Source organism: Oncorhynchus tshawytscha, linkage group LG12 (assembly GCF_018296145.1).
Source record: "Oncorhynchus tshawytscha isolate Ot180627B linkage group LG12, Otsh_v2.0, whole genome shotgun sequence".
In the NCBI taxonomy this organism is placed as follows: Eukaryota; Metazoa; Chordata; class Actinopteri; order Salmoniformes; family Salmonidae; genus Oncorhynchus; species Oncorhynchus tshawytscha.
The window spans coordinates 36,400,934-36,418,805 of NC_056440.1; positions in this window are offsets into that span (position 1 = coordinate 36,400,934).

Consider the following 17,872-nt stretch of genomic DNA (forward strand, 5'->3'; position numbering starts at 1 on the left):
CATTTCTAAGAGTCTAGCTACAACAAGATGAAGGCTAGCTTTTAAGTGGGTCATCAGTAGTGATAAGCTACTTAATATGCTACATGCAATTGATTTCCATGTAGCATACCTGTATTTGCACATATTTGAATACCTCTATTGATTTCCTATTCAATAATTTACATGGATGCGCTGCCTCTTGAACCTTTGAATGTTCTTAACCAGTGAATGTGATTTTCTGGTTCATGGTCTGGCTTGTTTGTTCACCCACAGTCACCTCTTAATATTGTAATATAGGAATGTAGTGAAACAGTGTTTCTCTCTGTCAATACAGTGAGTCATTTAATTCTGCATTTGCACAAGTGCTCAGTGAACAAAACCAATGAAGTGGCAGTATGTGTAAAAAGCATGAGCTGGCGTACACCCAGAGAAAGTATTTTGTGTAGACGTTCTGACTAACAGTGAATAAACAGTGAATAAATACAAATAAAGAAAGAGAGTCGCGCACTCTGCATATATATACAGTAAATTCACAGTAATGTATTGGATAAAACACCAATGTTTCGGCATCACTGTGGCTTTTTCAGGGTCTGAAGAAGGCACAGTGATTCGGAAACCTTGGTGTTTTACCCAATACATCACTGGGAGTTTATATATACAGTACCAGTCGAAAGTTTGGACACACTTACTCATTCAAGGGTTTTTCAGATTTTTTTACTATGTCGTATATTGTAGAATAGTGAAGACATGAAAACTATGAAATAACACATATAACACAAACGAACCTGTCTCACGACGGTCTAATCCCAGCTCATGTTCCCTATGAACTGTTTTCATTTCCCCCCTCTGGTTGTAAATTCTATTGTGTGATTACTATGACGGTAAGAGAAGAGCAACGGTTGCTAAGTGGTTTGCTGGCAGTCTCCAGCAAAACCATTTGAAGTTTTAAATGTGTTTATATTTCATGTAGTAACCAAAAAAAGTGTTAAACAAATCTAAATATATTTTGTATTTTAGATTGTTCAAAGTAGCCACCCTTTGCCTTGATGACAGCTTTGCACACTCTTGGCATTCTCTCAACCAGCTTCACCTGGAATACTTTTCCAACTGTCTTGAAGGAGTTCCCACATATGCTGAGCACTTCTTGGCTGCTTTTCCTTTACTCTGCAGTCCAACTCATCCCAAACCATCTCAATTGGGTTGAGTTCAGGTGATTGTGGAGGCCAGGTCATCTGATGCAGCACTCCATCGCTCTCCTTATTGGTCAAATAGCCCTTACACAGCCTGGAGGTGTGTTGGGTCATTGTCCTGTTGAAAAACAAATGATAGTCCCACTAAGCGCAAACCAGATGGGATGGCGTATTGCTGCAGAATGATGTGGTAGCCATGCTGGTTAAGAGCTCCTTCTAAATAAATCGCTGACAGTGTCACCAGCAAAGCACCCCACACTATCACACCTCCTCCTCCATGCTTCACGGTGGAAACCACACATGCGGAGATCATACGTTCACCTACTCTGTGTCTCAGAAAGACATGGCGATTGGAACCAAAAATCTCAAATTTGGACTCATCAGACCAAAGGACAGATTTCCACAGGTCTAATGTCCATTGCTCGTGTTTCTTGGCCCAAGCAAGTCTCTTATTATTATTGGTGTCCTTTAGTTTCTTTGCAGCAATTCGACCACGAAGGCCTGATTCACGGTCTCCTCTGAACAGTTGATGTTAAGATGTGTTTGTTACTTGAACTCTTTGAAGCATTTATTTGGGCTGCAATTTCTGAGGCTGGTAACTCTAATGAACTTATCCTCTGCAGCAGAGGTATCTCTGGGTCTTCCTTTACTGTGGCGGTTCTCATGAGAGCCAGTTTCATCATAGCGCTTGATGGTTTTGCTTCTGCACTTGAAGAAACGTTCAAAGTCCTTGAAATGTTCCGCATTGATTGACCTTCAGGTCTTAAAGTAATGATGGACTGCCATTTCTCTTTGCTTATTTGGGCTGTTCTTGCCATAATATGTACTTGGTCTTTTACCAAATAGGGCTATATTCTGTATACCACCTCTATCTTGTCTCAACACAACTGATTGGCTCTAACACATTAAGAAGGAAAGTGCTAGTTGAAATGCATTCTAGGTGACTACTGTACATCATGAAGCTGGTTGAGAGAATGCAAAGCGTGTTGCAAAGCTGTCAAGGCAATGAGTGGCTCCTTTGAAGAATCTCAAATACAAAATATATTTTGATTTGTTTAACACTTTTTTGATTCCTACATGATTCCATATGTGTTATTTCATAGTTTTGATGTCTTCACTATTACTCTACAATGTAGAAAATAGTACAAATTAAAAAAACACTTGAATGTGTAGGTGTCCAAACTTTTGACTGGTACTGCATATAGATGACCTCTAATGGGAACATAATGGGATTCGTCCAGGCCATGTCATAATGAATATCAATATCACTATTATCACTAGCCTTTATTAAAGCACTTTATCACCTAACACACTCATTCTAATACTGAGCTTGAGGAGGTTGTCCAAATAGTAGTAGTAATAGCAGTAATACTTATAGTAGGGATGGCAGTACATATTGTTGACGTAGTGCTGGCAGTAATAGTCATAGTACGATTTGCAATAGCAGTAGTGGTGGTAGTGGTTATTGTGGTAGTGGTAGTGGTGGTAGTGATTATTGTGGTAGTGGTAGTGGAGGTGATGACTGTGGTAGTGATAGTAGTTTATTGGTTCCCCATTAGCTTCTGCCGAAGCAGCCACAACACTAGCAGCAACACTAAGAATAGTACCAACCATACAACAAAAAAATTATCTGTGTGTTAGAGTGTCTATGTGTGTGTGTTTGTGTGTATTGTTTCATCGTTTTATTAAGGTAATTTTGCTGTTTGCTTGAGTAATAGGTGATGGAAGGGAGTTCCATGCGATCATGGCTCTTTATAATACTGTGCATTGCTGTGAATTCATTTTGGATTTGGGGACTGTAAAGGGTGGTGATGATAGTGGTGGTGATAATGGTAGTGATAGTGGAGGTGATGATATTGGTGGTGATGATAGTGGTAGTGATAGTGGTGGTGATGCTAGTGGTAGTGATAGTGGGGGTGATGATATTGATAGTGATAGTGGAAGTGATGATATTGGTGGTGATGATAGTGGTAGTGGTAGTGGTGGTGATGATAGTGGTAGTGATAGTGAAGGTGATGAAATTGGTGTGATGACAGTGGTAGTGAGTGGTGGTGATGCTAGTGGTAGTGATAGTGGGGGTGATGATATTGATAGTGATAGTGGAAGTGATGATATTGGTGGTGATGATAGTGGTAGTGGTAGTGGTGGTGATGATAGTGGTAGTGATAGTGAAGGTGATGAAATTGGTGTGATGACAGTGGTAGTGATAGTGGGGACGATAATGGTTGTGATATTGGTGGTGATGATAGTGGTAGTGATAGTGGAGGTGATGATAGTGGTAGTGATTGTGGTGGTGATGATAGTGGTGGTGATGATAGTGGTAGTGATAGTGGTGGTGATGGTGGTGGTAGTGATAGTGAGGTGATGATAGTGGTAGTGATAGTGGTGGTGATGGTAGTGATAGTGGTGGTGATGATAGTGGTAGTGATAGTGGTGGTGATGGTAGTGGTAGTGATAGTGGAGGTGATGATATTGGTAGTGATAGTGGTGGTGATGATTGTGGTAGTGATAGTGGTGGTGATGATAGTGGTGGTGATGATAGTGGTAGTGATAGTGGTGGTGATGATAGTGGTAGTGATAGTGGTTGTGATAGTGGAGGTGATGATAGTGGAGGTGATGATATTGGTGGTAATGATAGTAGTGGTGATGAAAGTGGTGGTGATGATAGTGGTAGTGATAGTGGTGGTGATAGTGGTGGTGATGATTGTGGTAGTGATAGTGATGGTGATGACAGTGGTAATGATAGTGGAGGTGATGAAATTGGTGTGGTGATAGTGGTAGTGATAGTGGGGACGATAATGGTTGTGATAGTGGTGGTGATGATAGTGGTAGTGATTGGGGTGGTGTTAGTGGAGGTGATCATATTGGTAGTGATAGTGGTGGTGATGATTGTGGTAGTGATAGTGATGGAGATGATAGGGGTAGTGATAGTGGTGGTGATGGTAGTGGTAGTGATAGTGGTGGTGATGTTGGTGGTAGTGATAGTGAGGTCATGATAGTGGTAGTGATAGTGGTGGTGATGGTAGTGGTAGTGATGGTAGTGAGAGCGATGGTTATGATAGGGATAGTGATAGTGGTAGTGATGATAGTGGTGGTGATGATTATGGTATTGATATTGGTGGTGATGGTAGTGGTAGTGATAGTGGTGGTGATGTTGGTGGTAGTGATACTGAGGTGATGATAGTGGTAGTGATAATGGTGGTGATGGTAGTGATAGTGGTGGTGATGGTAGGGATGGTAGTGATAGTGATGGTTATGATAGTGATAGTGATAGTGGTAGTGATGATAGTGGTGGTGATGATTGTGGTAGTGATATTGGTGGTGATGTTAGTGATGGTGATGATAGTGGTAGTGATAGTGGTGGTGATGGTAGTGGTAGTGATAGTGGTGGTGATGGTAGTGGTAGTGATAGTGGTGGTGATGTTGGTGGTAGTGATAGTGAGGTGATGATAGTGGTAGTGATAATGGTGGTGATGGTAGTGATAGTGGTGGTGATAGTGGAGGTGATGATATTGGTGGTGATGATAGTGGTGGTGATGAAAGTGGTGGTGATGATAGTGGTAGTGATAGTGGTGGTGATAGTGATGGTGATGATTGTGGTAGTGATAGTGATGGTGATGATAGTGGTAATGATAGTGGAGGTGATGAAATTGGTGTGATGATAGTGGTAGTGATAGTGGTAGTGATAGTGGTGGTGATTATAGTGGTGGTGATGATAGTGGTAGTGATAGTGGTGGTGATGATAGTGGTAGTGATAGTGGTGGTGATGGCAGTGGTAGTGATAGTGGTGGTGATGTTGGTGGTTGTGATAGTGAGGTGCTGATTTTGCTAGTGATAATGGTGGTGATGGTAGTGATAGTGGTGGTGGTGATGGTAGTGGTAGTGATGGTAGTGATAGTGATGGTTATGATAGTGATAGTGATAGTGGTAGTGATGATAGTGGTGGTGATGATTGTGGTAGTGATATTGGTGGTGATGATAGTGATGGTGATGATAGTGGTAGTGATAGTGGTGGTGATGGTAGTGGTAGTGATAGTGGTGGTGATGTTGGTGGTAGTGATAGTGAGGTGATGATAGTGGTAGTGATAATGGTGGTGATGGTAGTGATAGTGGTGGTGATGATAGTGGTGATGATAGTGGTAGTGATAGTGGTGGTGATAGTGGAGGTGATGATATTGGTAGTGATAGTGGTGGTGATGATTGTGGTAGTGATAATGGTGGTGATGAAAGTGGTTGTGATGATAGTGGTAGTGATAATGGTGTGATGATAGTGGTAGTGATAGTGGTGGTGACGATAGTGATAGTGATGTTGATGATAGTGGTAGTGATAGTGGTAGTGATGATAGTGGTAGTGATGGTGATGATAGTGGCAGTGATAGTGGTGGTGATAAATATAGTAGTGATAGTGATATGCTTATCCAAAAGGTGGTTTAAACAGCGAATCACTTCCCCTCTGCCGGTGGTGATGTTGGTGGTTGTGATAGTGAGGTGCTGATTTTGCTAGTGATAATAGTGGTGATGGTAGTGATAGTGGTGGTGGTGATGGTAGTGGTAGTGATGGTAGTGATAGTGATGGTTATGATAGTGATAGTGATAGTGGTAGTGATAGTGGTAGTGATGATAGTGGTGGTGATGATAGTGATGGTGATGATAGTGGTAGTGATAGTGGTGGTGATGGTAGTGGTAGTGATAGTGGTGGCGATGTTGGTGGTAGTGATAGTGAGGTGATGATAGTGGTAGTGATAGTGGTGGTGATAGTGGAGGTGATGATATTGGTAGTGATAGTGGTGGTGATGATTGTGGTAGTGATAATGGTGGTGATGAAAGTGGTTGTGATGATAGTGGTAGTGATAATGGTGTGATGATAGTGGTAGTGATAGTGGTGGTGACGATAGTGATAGTGATGTTGATGATAGTGGTAGTGATAGTGGTAGTGATGATAGTGGTAGTGATAGTGGTGGTGATGATAGTTGTAGTGATAATGAGGTGATGATAGTGGCATTGATATTGGTGGTGATGGTAGTGATAATGATGGTGATGATAGTGGCAGTGATAGTGGTGGTGATAAATATAGTAGTGATAGTGATATGCTTATCCAAAAGGTGGTTTAAACAGCGAATCACTTCCCCTCTGCCGCCAGCCCTGCTAGTCCTGCTGGGATTGTGTTTGGAGCAGATCCAGTTGATTATCTTTTCAGCCTACTGTCACTCATAAGGAGGCAAGTTCCTGGGCCCAATTATCTTTGATAAACCGGCCATGGAGGCTGGATGTGATCAATGAGGCCGATGCCGGCGTCGATACGCTCCGAGTCAGGCCTATTGATCAACCGACGCGCATAGACAGGCGTTGTGAGCTGTATAATGTCAGCAGGGATGGAGGTGGGGGGGTGGAGGAGCAGAGAGGCATGGTGTAGTGAGAGAACCTCAGGTGTGCAGCGTCAGGGGGAAGAGAAGAGGTGACAGTGTGCTGTGCCAGGAGCCCCAGGGGAGTGGGGAGCGGGATCAGGACCTGCCCTGACTCCCAGCAGCACACGGCATGGCAGCAGGGTGACGAGCAGCCTGGCCTGGCAGCCCCTCCCACCATCACCCCCGCCATCCCCACCTCCACAACCGCAATTAAAAGTCTGGCTCAGTCACAGGCTGGAGCGCAATAAAACACAGCACACAACAACCCTCTCACCTTACGCCCAGGGACTGGGAAGCACGTGTGCACACACACACACACACACACACACACACACACACACACACACACACACACACACACACACACACACACACACACACACACACACACACACACACACACACACACACACACACACACACATACACACACACACATGCACACATGCACACACACACACAAATGTGAACTCTTTCTTGTTCAGATAGGCATATTCTCCCAGCACAGATATATATGCTCACACAAGAACACTCCCACCCTCCCTCCCCCATCTCTAAATCTGTTTTCCATTCTCTTAGCTAGTTTCCTAAGCTGTGGCGTCGTCTCAATAATGATGGATGATTATTGCTCTCAGATTGCTTGATGATATATGCACTGGTTAAAACTCAAGGCCCAATCGTTTCACTTAAGTAACCTTTCTCTACATCATTTTGAGTGTGAAACTAATAACGTGTGTTTCATGTGACAGACTGGAAATGAAAGGATGTTTTACATGCTGAGACACAGCTATTCTATGTCTTCAGAAAGAGATTGTGTTCTATATGTCACTAAACAGAAGAAGAATGGGCTGGGCTTCATAACGTATACCATAAACATTGAACAATGCAGTCATTCATGTAATTGGTTGCTAAGATGCCCCCTGCTTACCAAACCAAGAAAAATTGAAATTGAAAGAATTCTTTATATTTATCAGCCTGGTAAGGACATTTGAAATAGTTATGTAAATACACATTTTGGTCACGCGGGTTTGCGCGTGTGTGTGCGTGTTCATGCATTTGCATCTGTGTGTTTTAGAGATAGAGAAACTGACCTTCATTTATCAAGCTTGCACATGTGTGTAGCTTGTGTGCAATCATTTCATTGGGTATGCAACCATTTCATTGGGTATGCAACCATTTCATTGGGTATGCAACCATTTCATTGGGTATGGAACCATTTCATTGGGTATGTAACCATTTCATTGGGTATGCAATCATTTCATTGGGTATGCAACCATTTCATTGGGTATGCAACCATTTCATTGGGTATGCAACCATTTCATTGGGTATGCAACCATTTCATTGGGTATGCAATCATTTCATTGGGTATGCAACCATTTCATTGGGTATGCAACCATTTCATTGGGTATGCAACCATTTCATTGGGTATGCAACCATTTCATTGGGTATGCAACCATTTCATTGGGTATGCAACCATTTCATTGGGTATGCAACCATTTCATTGGGTATGCAATCATTTCATTGGGTATGCAACCATTTCATTGGGTATGCAACCATTTCATTGGGTATGCAATCATTTCATTGGGTATGCAACCATTTCATTGGGTATGCAACCATTTCATTGGGTATGCAATCATTTCAGCAGCAAGTAAGCTGAAGCAGCAAAAAACATGACTTATTTTCATCATCGATAAGTGTTTTCCATATTTTCATTGAATTAGTTGAATAATAATTATAATCTTTATGATAACAATTTAGCATAACTTTGAATATAATTCATTCATTCACACATCCATTCAACAGGTGAACCGCATTTTTAGAAATATGTGTTTGCATATGTCTGTAGTTGATTCGGTTCTTTCTCTAAAATATTATAAATCTGTCAGTTTTGCATAATATTAACCTTATGTAATTTGTTAAACATTAACATTATGTCATAAAGTCATTTAACAGACGCACTTATCCAGAGAGAGTTACAGTTCATGCATTCATCTTAAGATAGCTAGCAGAGACATCCACATATCTCAGTCATAGTAAGTACAATAAAGTAGCTATCCGCAAAGTGGGAAAAAAGTAATGTGTGAGTGTTAGTTTACAAAAGGCTTTTTCCCCCTTCTTTTTTACAATTAATTTTAATGAACATAGGGTACTAATTTTGTTCATATTGATATATGAGGCCTGTTGAGAGAGAGGGTGCTATAGGAAGAAGAGAAAGGGGGGAGACAGACTAGAGAAGATAGAGTACGGGTTAGGGACAATGGAATGATAGCGAAAGAGAGAGAGAGAGAGAGATAGAAGAGGGAGAGAGATGAGAGAGAGAGAGATGGGGAAAGAGAGAGAGAGAGCGAGAGAGATGGAGAGACTGAGAGATGGGGAAAGAGAACTGTCTTTTACCTAATTTCTCCCTGGCTGGGGCAGACATTAAACTAAGTGAAAATCTCTCATCCTCTTCAAGACACAGAAGTCCCTACTAGCACTCATGCAAATGCTACACATACACAAAAACAGATCTGAAATGAATCTCTCTTCTTCCAGTTTTTGCTGAAGGCAGTCCCCCCAGCTTGAGTCTTGCTTCTTCTGGCATCAGAAAAATTAATTAGCTGTTTGTCATCCCAAGTTGAACTGGGGGAATTGGTGCAAGAGACACACAGCAGACAAACGACACAATGGATGGGAGTGGCTGACAGGCAGGCAGGGAGGCAGCCGGTGGCAGGCAGAGCAGAGGGGGGTGGGAGGTACAGTCACACTGCAGGTGTTACCAGGAAGATCCTCCCCTCGTCAGCCCTGCCTGCAGCAGAACAGCCCAACCTGAAAACTGCCAGGCTGCAGCCCCTGTCTGGAGAGTAGAACAGTGCAGAGGCAGCTCATTGTGCTGGTAAGATGGCATGGAGGGACACATATGAATTATTATTACAGAGGGACAGGTGCTACTGTTCTATTAAGCTCCAGGAAGACAATCCACTGTGTCGATGAGATGTCCTTTCCCTCAGGTTAGGATAGAGCTGGAGAAGAGAATCCACTGTGGCCATGAGACGTCCTTTCCCTCAGGTTAGGATAGAGCTGGAGAAGACAATCCACTGTGGCGATGAGACGTCCTTTCCCTCAGGTTAGGATAGAGCTGGAGAAGACAATCCATTGTGGCCATGAGACGTCCTTTCCCTCAGGTTAGGATAGAGCTGGAGAAGACAATCCACTGTGGCGATGAGACGTCCTTTCCCTCAGGTTAGGATAGAGCTGGAGAAGACAATCCACTGTGGCGATGAGACGTCCTTTCCCTCAGGTTAGGATAGAGCTGGAGAAGACAATCCATTGTGGCCATGAGACGTCCTTTCCCTCAGGTTAGGATAGAGCTGGAGAAGACAATCCACTGTGGCGATGAGACGTCCTTTCCCTAGGTTAGGATAGAGCTGGAGAAGACAATCCACTGTGGCGATGAGACGTCCTTTCCCTCAGGTTAGGATAGAGCTGGAGAAGACAATCCATTGTGGCCATGAGACGTCCTTTCCCTCAGGTTAGGATAGAGCTGGAGAAGACAATCCACTGTGGCGATGAGACGTCCTTTCCCCTAGGTTAGGATAGAGCTGGAGAAGACAATCCACTGTGGCGATGAGACGTCCTTTCCCTCAGGTTAGGATAGAGCTGGAGAAGACAATCCACTGTGGCGATGAGACGTCCTTTCCCTCAGGTTAGGATAGAGCTGGAGAAGACAATCCATTGTGGCATGAGACGTCCTTTCCCTCAGGTTAGGATAGAGCTGGAGAAGACAATCCACTGTGGCGATGAGACGTCCTTTCCCCTAGGTTAGGATAGAGCTGGAGAAGACAATCCACTGTGGCGATGAGACGTCCTTTCCCTCAGGTTAGGATAGAGCTGGAGAAGACAATCCACTGTGGCGATGAGACGTCCTTTCCCTCAGGTTAGGATAGAGCTGGAGAAGACAATCCACTGTGGCGATGAGACGTCCTTTCCCTCAGGTTAGGATAGAGCTGGAGAAGACAATCCACTGTGGCCATGAGACGTCCTTTCCCTCAGGTTAGGATAGAGCTGGAGAAGACAATCCACTGTGGCGATGAGACGTCCTTTCCCTCAGGTTAGGATAGAGCTGGAGAAGACAATCCACTGTGGCGATGAGACGTCCTTTCCCTCAGGTTAGGATAGAGCTGGAGAAGACAATCCACTGTGGCCATGAGACGTCCTTTCCCTCAGGTTAGGATAGAGCTGGAGAAGACAATCCACTGTGGCGATGAGACGTCCTTTCCCTCAGGTTAGGATAGAGCTGGAGAAGACAATCCACTGTGGCCATGGCACATCCTTTCCCTCAGGTTAGGATAGAGCTGGAGAAGACAATCCACTGTGGCGATGAGACGTCCTTTCCCTCAGGTTAGGATAGAGCTGGAGAAGACAATCCACTGTGGCCATGAGACGTCCTTTCCCTCAGGTTAGGATAGAGCTGGAGAAGACAATCCACTGTGGCGATGAGACGTCCTTTCCCTCAGGTTAGGATAGAGCTGGAGAAGACAATCCACTGTGGCGATGAGACGTCCTTTCCCTCAGGTTAGGATAGAGCTGGAGAAGACAATCCACTGTGGCGATGAGACGTCCTTTCCCTCAGGTTAGGATAGAGCTGGAGAAGAGAATTCGCTGCCAGCAAGTGATAGTGGGGTGTGCCACTGTCTATATATAACATATTGAGTGACACTGTCAATAAGATATTGCAGTCACGGACAACACTGTCTGTCATGACCTGCTGAGGACACTGAGGACAGGAATGATCTGCTCATCTGAGAGCTACAATATTGAGTGCCGCAAGACCCGTACGACAGACCCTTCAAAGCACTTAGTATAAGTCCAGGCAAGAGTATAAGAATAGGTGCCCTCTGTAGACGTTAGACCACAGGCCAGTGTCTCACAACATGTAGGATTATGCTGACCTGTCACTTAGACTGTTAGCTGACATTGCTTTATGCTGTTCTCAAGAGTCAGTTCTAATGCAAGAAGTGATCCAAGGATGAGCACCATATCTTGCAAGTCTCTGGTAATGAAAATTGTTGAGAGACTGTGCAAGGTATCTGTCCCTACCCTGGTTACAAGGCTGGTGCAATGCTCATTCTCACAGTGGCTGGTGTGTTGTGTTGCACAGAGTCTGGTGGTGTATTGTCCTGTGTGTGTGTAGTTTTTGTTATGTGTGTCTAGTCCCCAGGCAGACCCATGGCTCCAGGGGAACAGCTGAAGCTGGGGTTGGTTTGGTTGGGGCAAGACACCCAGGCCCCTGGGCTCCCTCTCTTTCACCGTTCCCCATATGGTCCTACAGCGCCTTCCAGCTCCCCAGGGGCCTGTTAGCGCCGCACCACACAGCCCCAGCTCTGTCCCCTTCCCCCCACCTCTCACCCTCTCTCACCCCTGCGCTGGAACCCACTCTCTCTCACCCCTGTCCTTCTCTTTTGTGTTTCTCCTCTTTTTCTGATTCTCAAGATCACCCGGGATTACGTTTAGAAATGAACCAGATCAATCTCTATTCTCTCCTTCTGTTCTCACTCTGAATGCTGTCGCGTCCCTCCTCCCTCCTCCTCTCCGCTCCACCTCTTTCTCCTCACCTCCTCCACCCTTTAATTGATGTGTCTTTTCGGGCCTCTCCCTGCCTGCCCTCATCTGTGTCTTATTTCTCCGGGCTGTGCCCTGTTATATGGTGTGGCGTAGTTAATACATGGATTTATGGGTCCCATTAGATGTATGAATGATCTCCTTTTTCTGTTCCACAGGAAACTCTTCAGACTCGGAGCCCTGTGTGTTTCCCGTCCGTCCGTCCGTCCGTCCGTCCGCAGCAGACAGGTAGAGTGATCAGGTCTGGTTTATATGTGTCAGTCCCTCTCAGAGAGCCCAGTCCCCCGAACTTCATGGAGGCTCCTGTCTCTTTAAGAGTGATTTAGGCTCCCCAGGCTGGGGATAATGTTGCGCTGTCCCCTCTCTGGACCCGTCCCTTTAAAACTCGCCACACTTTATCTCCACCAGCACAGTCCCAAGTGTCATTGAATCAGCTGTCACTACCTCTTAGGGATTACCTGTGATTTATAAAGGAACTGAGAACACTATTTCACACGAGTAATCAAACAGATCATAAAATGTCTGTTGGGGATTTTTGCTGTTTGGTTACATTATGTCAGGAGTTGGAGTTATAGGCAGAGTAATAGCAGTGGCGTTGACATGTGTGTCTGCACATTTATTGTGCACAGATTTTCTTCTGCTCACAAATATGATGTGACTCTGCACCTGAGCTGATGTTCCTGTCTCTTTACTCCACATTTGAATGTACCCCATTCTGTATATCAGCATGCACTGAGATGGTATATATACATTTATTTCTTGCTTAGGGAAGAGTTCGCACACACTACAAAAATTGTTTGTTCTGCATCAGCGCACTCAAATACCTTCTCCTCAAAATCACACTTTTGGATCTTAAAGTTGTAGTTTTGGGGGTGCAGTTTTTTTCTGATAATGCTGAAAACATTTCTGAAGCCTCGTACTTCATATGTGAAATCCACGGTCAGTGAGAAAAACATTAGCAACTCCTTCCTGATATTGAGTTGCAGCCCCTTTTGCCCTCAGAACAATTTGTTGGGGCATGGACTCTACAAGGTGACTAAAGCATTCCACAGGGATGCTGGCCCATGTCGACTCCAACGCTTCCCACAGTTGTGTCAAGTTGGCTGTATTTCCTTTGGGTGGTGAACCATTTTTGATACAAACGGGAAACTGCTCAGCATGAAAAACTCAGCAGCGTTGCAGTTCTTGACACACTCAAACCGGTGAGCTTGGCACCTACTACCAGACCCCGTTCAAAGACACTTCAATCATTTGTCTTGCCCACCCACTGAATGGCACACAGACCCAATCCATGTCTCAATTGTCTCAAAGCCTCAAAATCCTTCTTTAACCAGTCTCCTCCCCTTCATCTACACTGATTGAAGTGGACTGAACAAGTGACATCAATAAGGGACCATAGTTTTCGCCTGGATTCACCTGGTCAGTCTATGTCATGGAAAGAGCCGTTCCTAATGTTTTGTACACTCGGTGTAAGTGTATTATTATCAAATTAATTCACTATTTGGAATACAAAAGAAAAACGTTCTACGATTTACAATAGTCGTCCACATATTGAGTGCTAGCGCCCTCTATTGATCAGACAGGAATGGTATGAGAACTGGTCCACATGGTATTAAAAGCATGTTGGAACATAACGTCTCATATCTGCAATCTATCACATACTCTGAGACATATGTCATTCGATCTAGAAAGTACTGTGACAGTGTCTACATGGGTAAGGACCATGTGTTATAAGAAGGCTGTGGTCAGCGTCTAAAGGATGGTCAGCTGTGTGTGGTAAGAAAGGACAGTACAGTTCTGGAGTCTGTATTGACTAGGTGTGTAAAAGTCATAATATGCTGGGTATTATAAGGCCTTGTATGGCGTAGCAGGGCTGTCATATATGCTGGGGTCTAGCAGGGCTGTCATATATGCTGGGGTCTAGCAGGGCTGTCATATATGCTGGGGTCTAGCAGGGCTGTCATATATGCTGGGGTCTACCAGGGCTGTCATATATGCTGGGGTCTAGCAGGGCTGTCATATATGCTGGGGTCTATCAGGGCTGTCATATATGCTGGGGTCTACCAGGGCTGTCATATATGCTGGGGTCTACCAGGGCTGTCATATATGCTGGGGTCTATGCTGGGGTCCAGGGCTGTCATATATGCTGGGGTCTAGCAGGGCTGTCATATATGCTGGGGTCTACCAGGGCTGTCATATATGCTGGGGTCTACCAGGGCTGTCATATATGCTGGGGTCTACCAGGGCTGTATATATGCTATGTCATATGTTTGGAGTCAGCTCTGTGTTGTGTTCCATGTCTGCATGGCCTTAGCCGACGGAAGTCCATTGCCCTGGAAATCCTCTTGCTCTGCCACTTTGAAACTCAATCTCTCAGGGTGCCTTGTTGTGTCTTTAAAGTGGTATATCCTCCCTGCACTCACACTGTCATGGAGTGGCTCTCTCTCTCCTCTCTCCCTCTCTCTCTGTTTCCAGCTCTCCTCTTCTCTCTGTTCCATGTGTGTGCAGGGCTCCAGTCAAGCATGCAGCTGGCCGTCTCTCCTCCGCCCAGCTCTCCACTCCTCTGGGGTAAGACTCTGCAGGGGGGTGGGGCTCTGGATCCATCTGAAAGAAAGGCAGCCAGATCAAGGACAAGAAATACTGGTGGATTCCCCACCCCTTACTCCACTCTCTCCCCCCCTCTCTCTCTCTCGCTCTCGCTCTCTCTCCACTCCTCTCACTCTCTGCTTCCCTGCATCTCTTCTCTCTCTCTCTCAGCTGGTCCACTGCTATTTCTTACTGGCGACTGTTTGTCCTAACTATTTTCAGATGCTCAGTCTGCAGAGAAATGAGAAGTGACTGTTTCATGTCGAGGGTAGGCTGCATGTTTATTGCGGACAGAGCCTGCCTGTATTAAGGATTAAGCAGCTTCAGTAGATCATCACTAGGTATCATGATATTCGTCTACCCAGGAAAGGCCGTCACTGTGGCTGATGGTATTTTCAGTCTAAGTTTCAGTCTTAGTTCCTTCTAGTAAAACATGTATGAGTAAAGGAACGGTTGAGCTTTGTCTCTGTCCACTGGGCACACACTGGTTAAATCAACGTTGTTTCAAAGTTGTCCATTTAAACACAATGACTTAACCTGACTAACATAATCATCAGAACTATGTATACGTTGTAATTGCATTGAAAATTCCACATAGAAATATAATAAATATTTGTCATCCTATACTCAAATATTGGCTGGTTGAAATTGTGTGGAATTTCATATTTGATTAGACATTTTATTTGACCTTGTTTCAATGTTGATAGTAAATGGATCAAAATCAACGTCATGCCATCAACCCAAATTAAGAGGTATATTGAAATAACATTTTAAGCCACAATTCCTACCTGAAAAGTGACTCCTACTGGTATAGATGGGGTAATGCACTTCAGTGAGAACTAGTCTCCCTTTCCAGATTCTTACCTCTACATATGCTGCTTAGCATTGGAAACAGGCTGTGTTGGTTTCAGCTGAGCCATCATCTCAACACATTTAGACATTGATCAGCTTCCGTACTCCTTTGTGTAGACTAGCTAAACAACATTGAATAGCTGAATGTAACTCCTCCAGTGGAGTGTATTCATGGCTGCCAAAGGAAGCCAAGCTTCTCCCAAAAATGTACCAAGACAAAAATAAAACAAAAATATATCAAATCATTTATTCTCCGTCTCTCTGTGATTCAGAATCTTCCTTCAATTCGCAAGAGGATGAATATGTATCTCACCGGAGAAAGCATCAGTGGGAACGAAACAGTGCCCCTTTGTCTCTGTATGGTTTAAACCATCTATCTGAGACTGTCTGGTCAAAAAGACTATGATAATGTTGCAGCTCGTAGTATTGATTGCAAGGGAAGCAAGCGAGCACTTGGCCTCCCGTGATAAAAAATTGACAATATAAAGCTAATCAGCGTTGAGATAAATTGTGTGAGCTTCACTGTTAACGGTCCTGGCGCACCAGAAAAGCCAAACGTCATTTGAAAGAAAGCAACTTGAATTGTTGCATCTCGTTGTGTTGTTGTCTTCCGGTGGCTAGCTAGCTAAAATTGTCCCTTTCCTAAATTAGACATGGATGGAGATATGGATTTTAACTTGTGTTTTTATTAATTCTCTGTACTGGCCAATAACTATAACGCCAATTCTGATCCAACCATTAATTCATACATTGTGCCCCTGGCCTGAGAGGACGGAAGTTCAATATGTAGCTAGATGTAGAAGGCTACTGTTAACTAGCTAACGTTGCCCATGAAAGGAAGTTAGGCCACAACAAAAACTGAAAGCGTGTATTGTGTGACAGAGTGAGAGACCGTTTCGTCAACATGAAAGAGAGGAGGGTGGCATTGGTGTTTCTCTACAAGCAGGGTGAGTCAACAGATTTTTCCTACATACTCACACACACACACACACGCACACACACACACACAGAAATCAGTTGCCATGGAGAGCCACATCATATTTAGCTTCCTTTGATTGGACTAAATTGTTTTTTTGGTAACTTTTAGTTGTCACGGTATTAGACTAAGCAGAGGTGATTTGATGATGTTGAAGTGGTGCTGGAATAGTGGAGGCAGCTCCTGTTTTCTTTGCAACTTGCATTAACTCTCCGTGGTTCTAAATCAATAGTTGTTTAGTGGTCCGGAAATGTCTGTAGGTCATGTAACTGTTTGTTACATGCAATATGCTTTGTGGACTTCATAGGACAGATGTTGCTCTCTGGTTTTGCGATGAAACAAAGGTATGGTTGAATTTATTCTGCCACTGTGTCTTCTTATTGTCTCGGCCTTTAGGCCTGAATATCACGTTGTCAGGGCATATGAACTAACAGGTTATAGAGCAAACAACGCTATTATCACAACACAGGTTGTAATATGGCTTTTTTTCCTAGTTTGGCTTCCCCGGTGATTTTACCCACACACCACTACTGGACTCCTGCATCTTTTCTGACAGAAGCTGTATGTGAAATGAGTTTGTATTTAAGTTGAAGTTTTACCCTCATTTTATTTTGGTTGAAATGAGATGAAAACTGTACTGTTGATGACTTAGATTAATGACTTAGGTTGACAAATGACATTGATTTAACCAGTGTGGGCCCAGTGGATGGGTGTTTCATCCGGTGCCGTGCTTCATGTGGTACTGAGCCATTTGTTACTGCCTCACGCATGAACATAATTCTTCTTATTCATTTTCTACTTCACTCACTCTGTTCTTCCATTCATTCTTTTTCACACTTTTCACCCTCAGCCTGTACTCTCTTCCTCTCTTTCACCATTCCATTTGCAAGGTGTGATATTGCTTTAATTGAGCAGAAACGTAAAAAGATCAGACATATCTCGGGGGATTAGAGGAAAGCTGGGAGTTTGTGCGACTGGCAGCCTGTGTTTGGAGCAAGAGGTCTGCTGGGAATTAATGTAGTTAGTGTGACCTTTGACCTGGTGGGCTGTTGATGTGGAAGACAGCCAAGGGGGGTCCAACAGAACTCTTTTGTTAATCTCATTCAGGGCTCCCTGTGAAGCCCGGGCAGCAGGGGGAAGCTGGCAGGTCAGACCTGTGGAATGCCAGAGCTTTTTTCCCCCGTGCTTTGGAAACAGAGGTGGGCCCTGAACCAGCAAGACTTCTTTAGCAGGAGCTCCTCCACTCAGCTCGATCGACACTGACAGTTTCCTGGCTTAGGCTT